The sequence below is a fragment of the Camellia sinensis genome, chromosome 3, assembly GCF_055761805.1.
Source record: "Camellia sinensis isolate YWXY chromosome 3, ASM5576180v1, whole genome shotgun sequence".
Lineage (NCBI taxonomy): Eukaryota > Viridiplantae > Streptophyta > Magnoliopsida > Ericales > Theaceae > Camellia > Camellia sinensis.
The window spans coordinates 96,527,859-96,545,768 of NC_138963.1; the positions used below are offsets into that span (position 1 = coordinate 96,527,859).

The 17,910-nt window shown below is 36.6% G+C and overlaps 1 pseudogene; it reads left to right on the top strand.

Moving 5' to 3' along the window:
* The first annotated feature begins 13,195 nt into the window (after window positions 1-13,195).
* LOC114314697 (adenylate isopentenyltransferase 3, chloroplastic pseudogene) lies at window positions 13,196-14,988 on the top strand (annotated as a pseudogene).
* The last annotated feature ends 2,922 nt before the right edge of the window (window positions 14,989-17,910 follow it).

The window sequence follows — 17,910 nt, forward strand, 5'->3', positions numbered from 1 at the left end:
TCAGAGTTTGTGGCGAGGTGGAGAGCAAAGGCCTCGATGATGGCTACAAGGCCTTCCGACAAAGACCAGATAAGGATGGTTGTGCGCAACCTCCAACCCAAACTAATGCAGAAAATGATCGTGCTCCCCTTCCCTACCTTTTTGGATCTACATGAGATGGGGGTACAGATCGAGGATGCTATGAAGCAGGGCCTTATTGATCAGGAGAAGAAGCAGCCCAGGAGGGCGTTTACCCGCAGTTCGAATGCGACCACCAGCAGTGACGCAGCTGCAAGATCTTCTAAAATGGGCATGGTCGCCACCACCACACCAAGAACAGCCACCCCCTTTGTTGGTGCATCCACTTCAGACCCCCGAACTTCAGACTATCTACCCCGAGGCAAGAGGGTTTTCACCTCACTCTTTATGCCTTTGTCTAAAGCCCTGGGGGTCCTACTCAGGAAAGGACATCTGAAACCGTTGGAACAACGGCCTCTACCCGATCCTCTTCCTCCAAAGCATGACCTAACTAAGTACTGTGCTTTTCATCAACAGACCAGTCATGACACCGACAGTTGCGTCTGTCTCCGCCACGAGATACAAAATTTGATTGACAACAAGGTCATCCCCGCACCAGGTCCTGCAAAGTCTATCGACACTTGATCAGTGAACTTGTGGGGGATAATGTGATGTGATCGAGGGATGAACCATCTACGGGCGGCGTTCAGTTTATTCCAAGATGTGACGTTTGGCACGCATTGCTTTGAGCATTTGCGAATGTTAGTTTTGTACTTTTTGACTTGGGTATTGGGTCAGTCTTGTCGTTTTGTTTTGAGTCAGTCGGGTCTGTCTTGTTGTATCGAGTCAGTCCTGTTTTGTTAGAGTCGGGTGATTTCGGGGGTGTTACCTCGGACATCACTTGCTGGTTTTGTGTTTGTCTTTTCGTTTTCTTTTGAGTCTGTTTCTGCCTTGGAGCCAGTAATGCTAACAGATTTGAATGAACAACAGTGGATTTTCACACTCTTGTGTTTGCTTCTGCCATGTGCCAGTTATGCCAGAAATTCTAAATGAGATGGCAGTATTTGACTAGAAGCTGTGTCTTTTCTGTGCCTTGAATTCATCGCATCGACCTAAGTTTTCCAAAACATTTTTCGAAACATTGTGATAAAAACGAAGAGGAAGGAATTCCTCGGGTTTTGCAAAATTTGATCAATTGAGAGAAAGAGAGGCATGCTAAGCCCTTAATGATCGAGATCACGCTTGTTAATGTGAGTTCTAAGAAGGATCCTGACTTGATCCAGATTGGTCCCACACTGTCTTCAGCGCGAGCGATTTGTCACTTTCTTAAAAACTTTCAAAAACAAAATGTTTTGCGCAGTCCTGCGAAGACCTGTGTGGAATCGCTCTTAAACAAGGAAGAAATTGGTTACCAATAGGAACCATTTGAAACGAACAAGCAACATGCTTGAAATCCTCCAAAAAATACCCACAGAATGATCAGGCAACTTCCTCGTAGCATCTATAGCACCCTTGATATTATTCCGTTCCCAAAAATGGCGCACCACCTACATTCGTTAGAATTTTATATTATTTGCCTCCTTACATAAAACAAGATGCTTGAATACAATTCACATAAGAGAGAATAGCAATTTTCTTCAAAATGGAAAATCAGAGGTAAAAGTTTGTCAATTGTTACAAATATCTAGTAATTTTCCATGCAGGAAAACTGCTTAATAACCAAACCAAACCAAACCAACCAAGCCTTAAGTCCTATGCAGGAAAACTGCTTAATACATGAGATAATTTCAGCAATCAGCAATAATGCCAAAATAGTAATAAATGAGATCCACAGACCTGTAATTTTTTCAAGTGAGACCGAAGGGTACTTAAGAATACATCATGATTCTGCATCAGATCTTCAGCAACATTACCATCATTTGCAGATGTCAACTCCCTTTCAGTAATTTGTGGATGCCCATTTTGTAAGTTTCCAAGTAGCATGATAAATATTCAAAAGACTACTTGACAAAATCTAAGAACATTCAAAAAACTTTTTGACAAACAATTTTCAGAAATTAATTTAGAAAGAAGTTTCATCAAGTAATCTCCCATTTCTTTTTGAAAAAATTAAACAACTTCTAGAAATAGAACCAATATGCTGAAATTAGAAGCAAAGTTTCGATCTCAAAATATGGGTTTATTAACACAATTGGTAAAGAATCCCTAGATTTCATTTTCCAGAGGAAAATCTCACAAAGCAATAATGAGAATATAATGGAATGAGCAAAAAGTTCAGCTGAAGGTGCTATCAGTTTAGAACAGTTCAGCTTCGAATCTGATACTCATCAAGTTGACAGACAAAAAGATCAAGTATGTCTCTGAAGTCAGCAGAGATCAATACCCAAACATAAGGGATTGAGGCACAAATAAATCATACAGGAAAAGCATATAATGGAGGAATATTGCTTCAAGGAAGAAATTTAAGGGGGTCCAAAAGTTGGAATCATTCTCGCACATAAAACACCTGTTCAGTATCACTATTTCTGGTTTGTGTCAATGAGGTGATAATTAATAACATTTGGCTTGTTCTCTCATGATATCATGCTGAGTATGATATATATAAGGCAAACAGAATGTAACTTGTTGAAAGGTAATAACATAAATCGTTGCAAGACAAGGATATAAATGATTGTCACTCTTAAAACAAGCAAAGGATATCAAAAGGACATTTCAAGGAATGCAACCCAACAATGCCCAACTTGAAAATTGCTAAATGCTAGTTGAAATATAAATTGTTGCGAGACAAAGGATATAAATTTTATCAAAAGGACATTTCAAAGAATGCAACCCAATAATGCCCTAACTTGAAAATTACTAAGTGCCAGGTGAAATATTAGATGTCAGGAGGGGATTTAATTATGGATAAAGAACCCAAACTAAGGTTGCATGGGGATTTCGCTTTTCAAACTTTAATTTTGTTGTTGTTGTTGTTGTTGGGGGGGGGGGGGAGGGGGGAGGGGGAATTCCCAAACCTAAAAGCATTATGCAGTTTTCATGAACCTCAAACCAACTTTTCTTGGCTAACTTATAAGTCACACACCATAACACTTTTATTGGGTATGGAAATAGGCCTCCTTTACCCCTATGATCAAGTTCTCTACATTTTAGAGAACACAAACTTCATCTAAATAACAATGGTCTCCTGCTTAGATTCTTAAAGTAGCTAATTTTGATCCCTTCCTTTGTGGTTGGTGTGAAGACTAAATAAAAGGTATGCTGAAGAGAAAAACCATTTTCCACTGCACAGATCTAACATACAGAGGCATTCTGGGTACAGAGTGTCAGGACCTTCAAGTCGTATATATTCAAGATATACAAAATTCAAAAGCAACAGACTTCTAGGACAAAGTAAGCATGCTCAAAGAAGATCAACAAGCTTCCACATAATATGACCCCCAAAATGATATCTTAGAATCTACTAAATGGGATTGGGAAAAAAACAAAACAAAAAGAAGCAAACAAACAAAAAAACCCAGACCCACCTTTCATGAATGGGCCATTAATGTCAACAAATGAGCTCATGTATGCTTGATCTAAAACATTTGAATATTTTCTACTCTTCCAAAACACAAAATGGTAATGCTTATAAATAGTTAATAAAATACCTCTTTAAATCTCCCATATTGAATTTCAACAAAAGATAGCTATGTACTAAGATAAGGGGAGGAGGAAAATGACATATTACCATCCTTTGCAAAGCAAGCTTGCCCAGAGATGATCATTTAAAAGTTAATCATGGGAAAAACAAACCAAAAGAGGATTGAACTAATATATACAAGAAAACAGCCTGTAGTCAAAACATTCACACTTATTTAATGTCTCCATAAAAAGATTGAAGATGACTGCTGTAGTGAGCCATATGAAGGAGGCAATCAACCTGCTCAATGATCTGCCCATTATCAAGTTTTACTGAGTTTCTAAAACGAAATCACCTGTGGTTTTAGAAAACTGATTACAGCTTGAACTTCTTGGCATGATTCTTGAAACCACATACACAAAGATCAGTAGATCCTTTAATAGCTCTTAGTGTTAGTTCTTCGTTTTTCTTCCTCATAACTTGGAGAACAGAATGGGATTAAATCAATGAAGAGTCAGGATGAACAACAAAAAATTGATGCTTTTAAAGCAAATATGTATACAAGTAAAATCGAAGAATAGGAAAGCCTTTTTTTCAGAATTTATATATTCAACATGAAAACCACTATATATTGTATATAACATCCAATTCTTGAAACTAGTGTTAGAAAGCAATCTGCAAACAACTAGCGTTCATCATGTATTCAAAAATGGACAAGCTTATTTGAATCAACCTTGTTTTTGGGCCAGAAGACAAACAAGCTTAGCATTTTTCAGCTTTTCTGCACCTAATTTCTATGTGCTTTGCTGAAAATTTGACCAAGTGCACCCCTTGTTGCCCCACCAAACAGCATAATTTCAAGACAGAAAATATCTGCACCAGCCAGAAGTTCTAGACCTTATGGTGCTTGAGAACTCCTTTTAACGTGGTCTTCTTTACTTGGACAATTGCACAAGAAGCTATTTTGACAATTGATAATCTGAGGAGAAGGGGGAAAATTTTTGATGGATTGGTGCTACATGTGCAAAAGTGAGGTGGGAAGTGACAACTATCTTTTTATGCCATTGTTATTTATGATGCCCTATTCAGTTCAGGATTTGTTTGCCTCTTGAAGGAGAGGTTGTCCAGAGGTAGTTTTTGTAGAGCGTGGGATGTTATACCCAATTTATACTAACAAGACTAACTCTTCATACTAGTAATCAATTTATCATCTTCTCATGGCTCCCACATCAACTGGGCTGAATCTCATTCTCACCCTTAATCTGAATTTAAAAAAAAAAAAAAATCAACGATTCTAATGTTCTTCCTTCCAGACAAAAAGGAATAACATAGTATAATAACCTATGTTGATTAGAAATACATAAAATTATGTTCTACCAATATACAAACATAGATTGAAAAAATTGAAAATACTGAGATTGAAAAACAGAAAGATCAAAGTGAATGAGATTCTATTGAAAAGAGAGCAGACCAAAAATAGCAACTGAAAAGATTAAAAAGAGTACAATTCGACTGAAGAACGGCCAGATCGAAGAGCTAGGAAGATAGTAAATCATGTGTTTGAGACCAGATCTGATGGAGCAATAGAGAGAGAGAGAGAGAGAGAGAGAGAGAGAGAGAGAGAGAGAGAGAGAGAGAGAGTGAGGACGAGACCAGAGGTGTGGTAGCGACGGGAGGACTAACCTTAGGAGGAGCTTCAACAGGTAGGGCGCATCCAATGCCATCGCACTCGAAACCCTAGATAGAATCCCTCCAAAAACCCAGTATTCATGATCTCGTCTCCTCCTCTTGCTTCGACTCGACCAGTTTCGGTCCCGATCCCTGTCTCGATCCCGATCCATGATCTCGATCCTGTTTCACTTCTCGGTCTCGTAACCTCGCGTTCGTGCAACTCAACCAGTCCATCTTCCTCTATAAAATTATCAGAATCAGAATTAAGAAAAACAAAAAATCGTCAAGAAATTTCACCTAAATCGATTCAAGAATCGATGGATTTAGAATTAGATTTGAACAAGTAATCGAAATTGAACCTGATGAATCTCTCAAGGAGCATGAGGAGAGACGGAGAGACAGAGAAAACCCTAGAACTAGAGAAACTGATAGAGAGAGAATGACAGAGACAGAAACAAAAATGGAGACAGAACACCGTTATAATAAAGTGAAACGCGTGCTTAAAAGAGGATAACGCGTGTTTTTAATTTCACATTACACCTTCCACAACGTTTGTCAAAAAACGTTGTCTAAAAAACGTGGTTATAGGAAACTTTTATTGTAGTGATTCTAATTAATGTTTATGATAAACCCGACCACTAATTTTGGAAAATATGATTGATCGAAGCACAACCAAACTTCCTTATCTTTCTCGGGGTGAAAAAGTTGATTTTTGGTGAAAACAAGTTTACACAGTAGCTCCAAGCATTCTTTAAACATTCTAAAGATAAAATAAGTACCATTTCATCATCGGGAGGTTTGCAAGCTCCCAAAGTCTTAGGGTTAGTCAAAAATAGGATGTCTATAGTTGCCCCTCTTTGATAGAGCTCAAACAATTATGAAGTGATGAGAAGTGAATGTCAAAGATCAGAGACCATCCTAGTTGACATGACCCTAACGCTTAAGGCAATTCCATACATTCATGTAAGTGATCAAACTTGTAGGTTGCCTACATATCCTTGATGTAAGGAATCAAATCAGTGTAGTTCAGGAGCAGTGGTACAACAAATCATATGTGAGTAAGTATGTGAAATAAGAACTCAAGCAATCATCTAAGCATGCATTCTAAGAAGAGGAGAGCATGCAATACTTGCCATACCTTGTCATTCCTATGCTATGTTCCTTTTTATTCTTTTCTAGGTTCTGCCAATCCTGCAGAATTTTCTAAAGAGAGCTATGCCAAATAATACACATCGAGTGTGATTAGAATGATGCCATTTTGATGCTAATGTATGTTATTCCATGCTTTTATCAACTAGGCAAGAGTGTGCCAATATATGCCAGTCCATACTTGTATCAGTGAGCCATGGGTTTACTAAGGGTCAAGTGGTGCCTTTCCATGCACATATCGACGAGTTATGAAGGTATTAAATGCCGACTGATGCCATCCACTGCTCGTATCAATGAGTTATAGGGTTTAAATAGATGCCAGGTGGTGCCATCGCATGCTCCAATCAACGAGTTATGGAGGTTAAAAATATGGCAGGTTGTGCCATTCCATACTCGTATCATCGAGTCATGGAGATTTAATAAATGTTATTCCATGCTTGCATTAGCAAGACGTGGGGTTTATTTGGTGCCAGGTGACGCCATTCCAGGCTCGTATCGATGAGTCATGGAGATTCAATAAGTGACATTCTATGCTTGCATCGACAAGACGTGGGGTTTATTTGGTGCCAAGTGATGCCATTCCATGCTCGTTTCAACGAGTTATGGAGATTTAATAAGTGCCATTCTACGCTCGCATCAACAAGACATGGGGTTTATTTGGTGCCAAGTGATTCCATTCCATGTTCGTATCAACGAGTCATGGAGATTTAATAAATGCCATTCCATGCTCTCATCGGCAAGTTATGGGGTATATTGGGTGCCCAGTGGTGTCTTTCTATACTCGTATCGACGATACATGGGGGTTTATTAGATGCCTTTCCCATGCTCGCATTGGCAAGACTTGGGGTTTATTTAGATGCCAAGTGATGCCATTCCATGCTCGTATCAATGAGTCATGGAGATTCAATAGATGCCTTTCTTACACTCCTATCGGCAAGGCGTGGGGTGTATTTAGAGGCCAAGTAGTTCCGATTTTGCCAAGATGTATTGGGCGGTATGGAATGTTTTGCCAAAATGTATTAAATGGTGCCAGGTGTTTGACAAAATTTGCCAAATGCCAAGATTCACCAAGTGTGCCAACTGTATGTCAAGTTTTTGCCAAAATTTTACCAGATGGGCACTGAGATTTGGCAAGTGTGCCATGATACCAAACCTAATTTTGGGAAACCTTTTTGCCATGCCAAATGATTTGTGTGCCAATAATGTGCCTCAAAAGGTGTGCCAATACCATGAATGATAAAATAACATGCCTTGAAAGGCGTGTCAATGCTTGAATCTGAGTTTAGGATATACTTGTGCCTTAAGGATGTCCAAAGGGTGCCATGAGTTGGCCATTCATGCGGGCATGTGGGCCTTATATGTGCCAGCATAGGGTTTGTATGTGCATAACTGGTTGATTTGCGCACGTACTAGGCTTGTGCACACGCAAAAGTCTCGTTCACATGCACAATCGGCACAGACTGGGACAATTTGCGTGTACCAAAGGGTTTAAATTCATTTTGTTGCCTCATTTCTCACCCCACTACATTTGAAAATCCCTTTATTTCCTCCCTAGGTTCTCCATTTTCCACTTTAGTGCTTTTTCATCGCTTGGTGACTCGGGTTTTCATTTGACTTTTCGGATACCTCACTTCACAACCTCCGTTTCTACTGAACAGTTTTGAGTTTTAGCTATTCCTTGATCATTCTTAGGTATTCTTACCTTTTCTCTACCTTTTTTGGATTTTCTTCCATTGTTGCATGCTTTTGTGGCTTTATACGAGCTATATGGTGACTTTTTGACTTTTACCCATGAATGCCAAGATTTTTTTCACATGTTTTCCTTTTGTATATGATTATTTGCCCATGCTTGTCACTCTTTTACCACCTTTGTCCCATATTGCCTTTGAACACACGTGCTCTTGATTGTTTGTCCCATTTTCTACACTTTTTCATTGTATTTGACACCTTTTTGCACGGCTTCTCACCGTATTAGTCATTGTGTTACTTGTAACAAGCTACCTCATGGCAAGGGATTTCCCTCCTTTCAACCCTGCCACTTATGTGCCTCTTGTCCACACCCGCAAATCGGTATGGATCAGTTCCTTGAGATGGACGGGGACTGTCCTCTTTTAGTGGTTCTTCGCGAGCCTAAGCAACATTTATCCTACACGAGCTTCAGGGTATGACTCCATCTCTCTGCTTACGTACCTTCTGTTGTACTTTCTTTATTTTTTAGTAGTCTTACTTATCTCCACCCTCCTCTTTGCAGGAGCGTTCTCGTTCTGTATGTGGCTTCGGCTCCACATCTGGTGTAGTTGAGTGGTACCCAGCACTCCTTGTGATCGTTAGGACTCCAGTGGATGGGTATGGCTTCGGCCCCTTATGCGTGTCCTTGGGTAATACTTGGGTCGGTCATGGCCTACTTATAGCCTTTATGGAGAGATAATGGGACACCACGGACACCTTCCACTTTCCCAGTTCCGGAGAGATGACTATGATGCTGGAGGACTTCACGATGCTGTCAGGTATTCCGGTCGATAGCCTCCCCGTATTGCTTGACCCTAACCTTGCTTAATTACTAGGATGACGCACTGAGGCACTTCTTGCCTCATGAGACTGGCTTCGTTCCATATCAGTGGTTCTACACTCGTTTCCAATGCCGCCGATCGATCTCTCATATTTAGTTTGACCATTACACTAGAGGATTCTTGTCATAGCTATTCGAGAGCATTTTGTTCTTAGAAGATACGTTAAGGGCACTATTTAGATCTTAGAAGATACATTGGGGGCGTATGTTTTGGATATGTACATGTGAAGGAAACAACAATATTTACTAACTTTTTGGCTTTTGCATTTTCTTTCAATTACACTTGTTAATTTGGTCTTAGCTTGATGGTTGTGTTTTTGTTGTTGTTGTTGTGAAAGCACAGCGAAATTTTGGGGATGAAATTTTCTAAGGAGGGAAAGTTGTGACGGTCTGGAAAAGGCTGGACCACACGAGCAGTGGAGTTACTGCTCGAGCAGAGAATCAAGGCATATAGTATCTTCTTTTGGATGCCTGAGGTTCAAGGAAGGGAAGTTTTCCACTCGACCGAAGAAGTTACCGCTCGATCGGTTGTTGCTCTCATACCGTTCGAGCGCAAGTTTAACTACTATAACGGTCTGTTCAGATTCAATTGATTAAAAGTCACTTTTGCTCCACTTTTTCTCACTTTTTTTTTTCTTTTCCTCTTCTCTCTCTCTTTTTTTGTCTTTCTTTGTCTCTCTTTGTCTCTTCTTTTTCTGGAAAACCCTAGCCCTAAACTTTTGATTTCACCCATTTTCACCAGGAATCCACCCTTGATCGTGTAATGAAAGTGAAGAGCAAGCATAGATCAACATCTTCACTGATTAGTTTGCATGCTCCTTGAAGTTTCTTATTGGATCTTCGTCTTCTAGCTTCCATCTTTGAGGTAGGGGCACACTTAACTTAGTGTATCTATGATTCGAAATGTATATGTGGTATTCTCTTAGTTATATGTATGTATGATACAAATGGTATAGATTAAATGATGTAGATGCATAGAAAAGGTGTTCCACCCAAAATTTTGGAAAGATTTTGCTTTTCTATTGATGGTAAAGGATATTGAGGAAGAGTATCTATTTTAACTATATTAGTGAAGAAAAAGCCCTAAATTTTGCAAAAACCCTACTTTTGATTTTGCTCTAAAGAAGGAATCATGTTCAATTGGGTCTCGAACCATGAAATTGAATTCATGATTAGTAGAAATGGGTATGAATCAATATTTTTGAAACATTTTGGATGTTTTGGAAATGGGAAATTCTTTGGCTTGTTGATTATATTCAATTATCATTGAAATATTGAATATACCTTAGGTAAATGGGAACATTTTCAAATTCATTCATCATATTACATTCTCATAATTTTGTTCCATGATTATTACATTCTCTAAAAATTTTGGAAATGTTAAAAGGGGTAAATAACAAGTCCAGCCATTTGAGTCAAGTTTTGAAAACGAGATAAGTATTGTATTGGTACCTGTACAGGGAGTCCAGGTGCCCAATTTCCTTGTCTTGAGTTTATCACTAGATGAATGTGAAAAAATATTTTTGGGTATCCACTAGCCCAACCATTTTCAGAGTCGGCAAATGTGGAAGGGAAAAATGTTTTTAGGTGCCCATCGTCCTGCCGTAGTGAGAGTCGGCAAATGTGAGGATATTTTCAGTTCATAAATCTATATATATATATATATGTATGGTGTTCGACTCGTGCTTAGGACCTCATTGCATATACACTGCCCCGTTGTTGATGACGAGATGTTAAATTGGCAAATTGAGCGTTGAACATCATATTTGTTTAAAACGAAAAAATAGGGATTTTATCATAGAACGTGCATAACGTGATCATATTCATTTCAATTATTTATATACTCCATTAATGGTATTCCTACTAGGCACTAACTCACCCTGAATCTAACAAACTTTTAGAACTTAATGGTGTGACTCCACCCAAATAAGAAGACGGTGGAGATTTTTGATTGGAGCACAAAGGCTTTTTGATGTTATTTGTTGAAGCTCCAAAGCTAATGTGTTTTGGGACTAAATTCCACCTTATGTGTACTCAAGGGACTGTCCTTGAAACTTGTACGCCATCAAGGCACCTTATTTTTGTAACTCTCTTACTCCTTGAACTGTTTTACACATGAATGTTTATTTAGATATAATGATGTATAATTTATTGGAAATAGTTCAATGAGAAAGAGAGTATTGTTAAGTAAAAGACGATATTTCTTTATTTTTATTTTCATGCGAATTTGACAGTAATGGCGATAAAAAGAAAATATTTAAAGGTTTTGAATATAAATGGATTCGAAATATAGGGGTGTTACATTTATCATCCCTAAAAATCACTTTTAATGATGTGTCAAATAGGTGTCAAATATTAATTTTTCAAACATTCCATCATGTGGTATATAATCTCAATGCCACATCATTAGGGGTGGTTTATGGGTGGTAAATTAGAGGAATGTAGCATTGTTGTTTGATAATGAACTCAACAATCTCCAAAAATGTATGTAATGATATCCAACCTATCAATTAAGCACTCTTAACATATATGTGTGTGTATATATAGATATATGTATATATTTAAAAAAGGCTAAATATAAAATGTTCATTAGATAGGTATTGTAAATATATATGGTTAGTATTAAAATCCTTGAGTATGAATAATGAATTGTGAATTTTTTTTTTGACACAATTTATGTAAATCTAACTGCATTTATTAACCGGACTTGTATGGTAGGTTATAATTGTAATTTTGGTGACACATCGTTAAAAATTTGTTAACACTTTCAATGCGCAATAAATTTGGATAAAGATGATTTAATAATTATGAATTCAACAATCCCAAAAAATGTATGTAATTATGTACAATCTATTCAAAAAACTGATATTTACACCATATTTATATTGTTTCTACTATATTTATGTCCTATTTTATCAAAAATATCTATTGGATCAAATCTTTCAATCATGAAAACTATGTAGTACAAAAAAATGCCTAGGATTTACTAGTGAAAATCCATTGTTTAAATTTAAAACTCTATTGCCATGAATATTTTATTTTTAACAATTGGTAAGAAGGAAACAATAGTTGCTTCGTGCAACATTGAGACTTGATATCAGACTAAATCCTTAAAAAACAAAAATAGCACATAGGCTTATGATTATCATAGTTAATTAGGCTTTAGAATTTACCTAATGTTGAAAAATAACATGTCGTTAAAGTTGGGTTTATGAATGGGATTGACAAATTATCACTTCTGGAAAATTGATTTTTGTGATGGCAAAGGCAAATAACACAATACTTGTTGCAAAAAAATAAAAATAAAAATGGCAACTGTTAAGTAACAACAAAAGAGGACAATAACATTAGGCGACGGTAAAAATGGGCACAAGAATGGGCACAATTATCTTAAGAGTAATGTTAGAGACTCTAAATATTCTACCAAAAGTTTTACCAAATGTCTCATATGGGTGTGGGATCCGCACAATATGGGTCCCATGTGGGTCCCATGTGGGTCCCACGTGAGACATTTGGTAAAATTTTTAATAGAATTTTTGAGATTTCTACCATTTTTGTTATCTTAAATGATATTTGTGATACAACTCCCTAAATTAAAATATTAAATTGTTGCACACTTTGAATTTAAGTTTCTTTAAAATATTTTAGACCGCTGACTAGTGCATTTACTAAGGAGAGCCTTATCCATTGTAATCTTGGAATTAGAATGTGATTATGTGTAATAATTACTCTTAAAACTTACTCATGAAATCTAGCTCCTGAGAAAGAAAAACCATTTGTATGAAGAAATATTTTTTATTTATTTAAATTATTTCTTCTGTTCCAAATATTAGTCTCTTATTCTATTTTTCATTGTCACAAAATATTAGTTCATTTTCAAAAATCAAGGACTAAAATAACTTTAATTTTCTATTTTGCCATTCATTTAAATTCATTAACATTATTTTTTTTGAAGTGTAATAATTGTATTACCAAATGGTTGTTTTGAAAAGTTAATATTTTTGAAATATAATAATTGTACTACCAAAATAAGTTGGATTCTCCAAAAAGGACTACTATTTTGGAACGGAGTGAGTAAATCATTTTTTTGAACCTAAATAGTATAAAATCCTAGTTAATGGTTCAATTGGTTTACTCAAAAGAACTTCACTACCCTGTGAAGTAGGTTTTTTCATTTACCGTAATCAACCATGAGCTCCATGATCACTCAGTCCTTTAAGAATAAGGTTGTGTTCATCATGGGTGCTACGGGAACCGGGAAATCTCGGCTCTCCATTGACCTTGCCACCAATTTCCCCGCAGAGATCATCAACTCCGATAAAATTCAGATCTATCGAGGACTTAATATCGTTACCAACAAAATTACCAACTTGGAGTGCCAAGAAGTGCCTCACCATTTGCTAGGGGAGTTTGATCCTGATTCCGACTTCACTGCTCGAGACTTCTGTCATCATGCTCTTATAGCTATTGAAAAGATAGTAAGGTTTGGACACCTTCATCCTTAGCCCTTATTAGCATGATGTATTTTATTTATTTATTTATTTTGAGTTAACAAAATTATATTTTTGCTGATAAAAAAATAGGTTTGGACATATTCCGATCATCGTTGGCGGGTCAAATTCCTTCATTGAAGCATTGGTGGAGGACCCTGACTTCAAGTTCAGGTCGCAGTACGATTGTTGCTTCATATGGCTTGATGTTTCATTGCCTATTCTGCACTCGTTTGTCTCAAAACGAGTTGACCAAATGGTCGATGCAGGTTGGTCGTGGCCATTAGTTGTTAATGTCATTGCCATTTTTCATTTTCTTTTTTTATGATAGGAATTCCACTATGGGTTGAGCTATGGCTCGTTTGAGAATTGACTTTTTTTTAGTGACTTTTGACATTTTATAAAAAAATGTGTAAAAATATAAAAAAAAAATGATTTGACAACTTGAATGACTTTTTGACAAAAATGTTTAGTTGACAAACATCCCTTGAATGCAGTCATGCACTTGCGTGTAACTTTAGCAAGAATGGTATTTAAGGCATCCAAGTTTGTGGTAATGCTCGATCACTTTCTAGATTTAGTTACGGTAAGACTTGTTTGTCTTGAAACGAGTCAACAAAAATGGTCCATGCAGGTTTGCTGTAGCCACTATCATTGTTGTTGTTGTCATGTTTCTTTTTTTCTGTTTCTTTTTCTTTTTCATGATAGGAATTCTACCCATACATCTTTTTGCATGGGTTGAGTGAATTCTAGATACGCACGTGCACTAGCTTTAGTAAGAAATGTATTTAAGCCGTCAAAGTTTATGTTAAAACTCGATCACTTTTATACCACTATACTATTTGTATGAATTTAGATATAATAAACATTAATCATTGTCCTTTACAACCGATTAAGTGTCTTGTTTTTCCTTAAATGTATACAACTTTCAAATACGACAGTTATTGGTTTGTGTGATGTGATGCCCACCACCTAAATGTTTAGCATGTCTCGTTAACAACATTTTTTTTTTTTTGGGGGTAAAAAACTACTATTTTCATTATATTCATGCAGGGATAGTTGATGAGGTACGAGAATTGTTTACACCTGAGGTGGACTATACCCGGGGCATTCGTCGAGCAATTGGAGTTCGTGAAATGGACAGGTACTTTAGGGTCGAACCCGAAATTGACAATGAAACCAAGGAAATGTTACTTGGAGTTGCCATTGAAGAGATCAAAGCCAACACTCGCAAATTAGTCCATACCCAGTTGACAAAGATTCATCGATTAAGGGACAAGCTTGGTTGGCCATTGCACCGCATTGACGCAACATGTGTATTCGAGAAAGGTGGCCAAGAGGCCAACCATGCATGGGAAGAGCTTGTGGCAAAGCCAAGTTTGGAGGTGGTAAATGAATTTCTCAAAGAGAATAAAAATGGTGTAGTTGCTGTAAAAAATATTTCCTCTGCTTTTGTGAATCAACATTTGAACGGGCTTAAAGTTTTGAACTAAAGTGGGAGTGAGAGCTAATGATTTAGCAAATTTGGGTTGGTTGAAACCATAAAATAAAAGTCTTTTTTTTTTTTTTTTTTTTTTGATCGGCAAAATAAAAACTTTATTGATGCAAACCAAACAGAGTAAGGAGGGTTTTTTAGGACTTGTTTCTATGTTTACTATGAATTTGGTTAATGAAGTGACATAATTATTATAAAAGTTATGAATATTTGCTAAGTTTATTATGATTTCTTTTGTTTTTCATTTTATTTTTGTTGAGTTTTGTTTTTGTTTTTAAATTGTAGTAATGTCATTCATTAAGCAAACTTATAATGAGAAATTGGCCGACATTTGTCAAGGACGGCGCTTTAAGGCTCGCATTTGTGGTGTTTCAACATTAGAACGGGTAAAGAAATATACATTGTCACGACATTTAAAGTAACTTTTGAGAATAATTATTTCTAGCATTATTTATCATAAAAGCGAAGTAATATACCACTACAAGAAATTGCACTTTTGGTGATTAAATTTTTAGTCAACAAAAGTAAGGTTTTTAGTCGCCGAAATATTTTCCTGACTAAATGTTTTGGTCGCTGGATTTGTCGCGGGAAGATTGTTAGGGAAGGTATTGGCGACTAAAAAAATTTAGTCACTAAAAGTCCTACAAAATGGCGACTAACGTTTTAGTAGGCAAAAACAAAAGGTATTCGCAACAAAATAGATTTAGTCGCTGATGAGGCAAATTGGCGACTAAACTATCAGTAGCCCAAAGAATATTAATTTAATTTAAATCACATCTTCAGCTACTAAGTTTTTTGTCGCCAAAACTTCAAGTATCTACGGCGACCAAATTTTTAGTCACCAATAGTGTTGTTTTAGCTGCTAAATGTTTAGTCGCGGAAAGTCTGATTTCTTGTTTAGCTACTACACAGTTTAGTCGGCAAAAGTCTAATTTTTTTTAGCTACCAAAGGTTTTGTCGCCTATGATATAATTATTATGTTTTTGGTAACTAAATTTTTAGTCGCCAAAAGTGTTTTTCTTTTTAGCTACTAAATAATTAGTCGCCTAAACTGTTTTCAATTCTTTTTTCGCTACTAACTTTTTGGTCACTAAAAATATTTAACTCCATTTTTGGCTACCAATTGTTTTGTCGCAAAAAACATCATTTTATGTTTTCATTTTTTTTTTCATTTTAATATATTTTTCCACAACCTGTATGTATTCACCGCAACTTGTAATAGGTATACAAACAAAACAATACGTATTTATTATCATCTATTCCATAACGCATATTTTACTTACAACCATCAAACAAAAAAGAATACATTTTAATGTAAATACAAACCAACTATACATATTCCAATTACAAGTAATAATGTCATACATAACAAATACATTATCAAAACAATGTCCTCCGTACACAAAAAATATTTTTACTATACTATGCATTGTAATGACCATTTGGCATGGTACAAATTACCATGGTAATATGTACCACGACAAAAGGTAATCTATATATACCAGGGCAATAAAAACAAGTTCTATGTTAAAAGTATTATGTACCCCGCCAAAAATTATATGTACGATTCATCCAAATTTCACACAAAAAGCAGAGGATGACGAAAAACTTCCCAGTTGTTCAGAAGTGTGAATTATCCTCTGTACAAAAAAATGGAAGATCCACATGTCAATGCCAAAAGCCATCTACAAAACAAAAATTACACCAATTAGTTCCATTGTAAACAAAAATTACAGCCATCTACAAAACAAAAATTTCAAGGATGTCAATTGTAATTGAAATTGTATTTAAATATAGTTTGAAATAAGGAAGTAATGGTTAAAATTTTTTAACTTCTCAAACTAGGACACATAAAATGAGTTTTCAAAAATGGGGAGTTGGAAACATAAAATGAGATGGAGAGAGAATGTTAAATTAGTGTGTGGCTAAGATTAAATTAGTGTATTGTGGAACCCATAGTTAGATTGAATGTTAGCCACATATCATATTTCTGGGTAAAATTATGAGTTCATAAAATTATCTTCTTAATTCTAGCCAGCCAATATTGATTCTGTCTCATGCTCTCTGAGTCTCTGGGGCCATTGATTTTTTAATTCTTTTGGATTTTGGGTCAAAGCCTTGGTACATAAAAATATATGTATTTTATTTATAAAACTACATATATAGACATGCTTCTAGAACATATATATTTATAAGCTTTAATATATATTTATAAGCTTTATGGCGTTTTTCACGTTAACTCCCAACGTACGTGAGCTAATTACATCCTGTCTATCCCCACAGGTCCTAGTTGTCACAAGGAAGCTACTTGTGCCATCCATAGAGTGGTTTGGGGGGCTGATTTGAATTTTCGGCCCTCAAAGGCCTTTTTCTGCTAAATTTATGGCGTTTTTCACGCCAACTCCCAACTTACGCGTGCTAATTACGTCCTGTCAGACGCCATAGGTCCTATTTGACATGAGGAAGCTACCCGTGGCATCCATAGAGTGGTTCGGGGGCTACTTTGAATTTTCGGCCCTAAAAGGCCTTTTTTGGCTAAGTTTATGGCATTTTTCACGCCAACTCCAAACTTACGCGTGCTAATTATGTCCCGTCTGCCCCCATAGGTCCTATTTGACACAAGGAAGCTACCCGTGCCATCCATAGAGTGGTTCAGGGGCTGATTTGAATTTTCGGCCCTCAAAGGCCTTTTTCGGCTAAGTTTATGGCGTTTTTCACGCCAACTCCCAATGTATGCATGCTAATTATGTCCCATGTGATCCCACAGGTCCTATTTGACATGAGGAAGCTACCCGTGGCATCCATAGAGTAGTTCGGGGGCTGCTTTGAATTTTCGACCCCGAAAGGCCTTTTCGGCTAAGTTTATGGTGTTTTTCACGCCAACTCCCAACGTATGGGTGATAATTACATCTTGTCTATC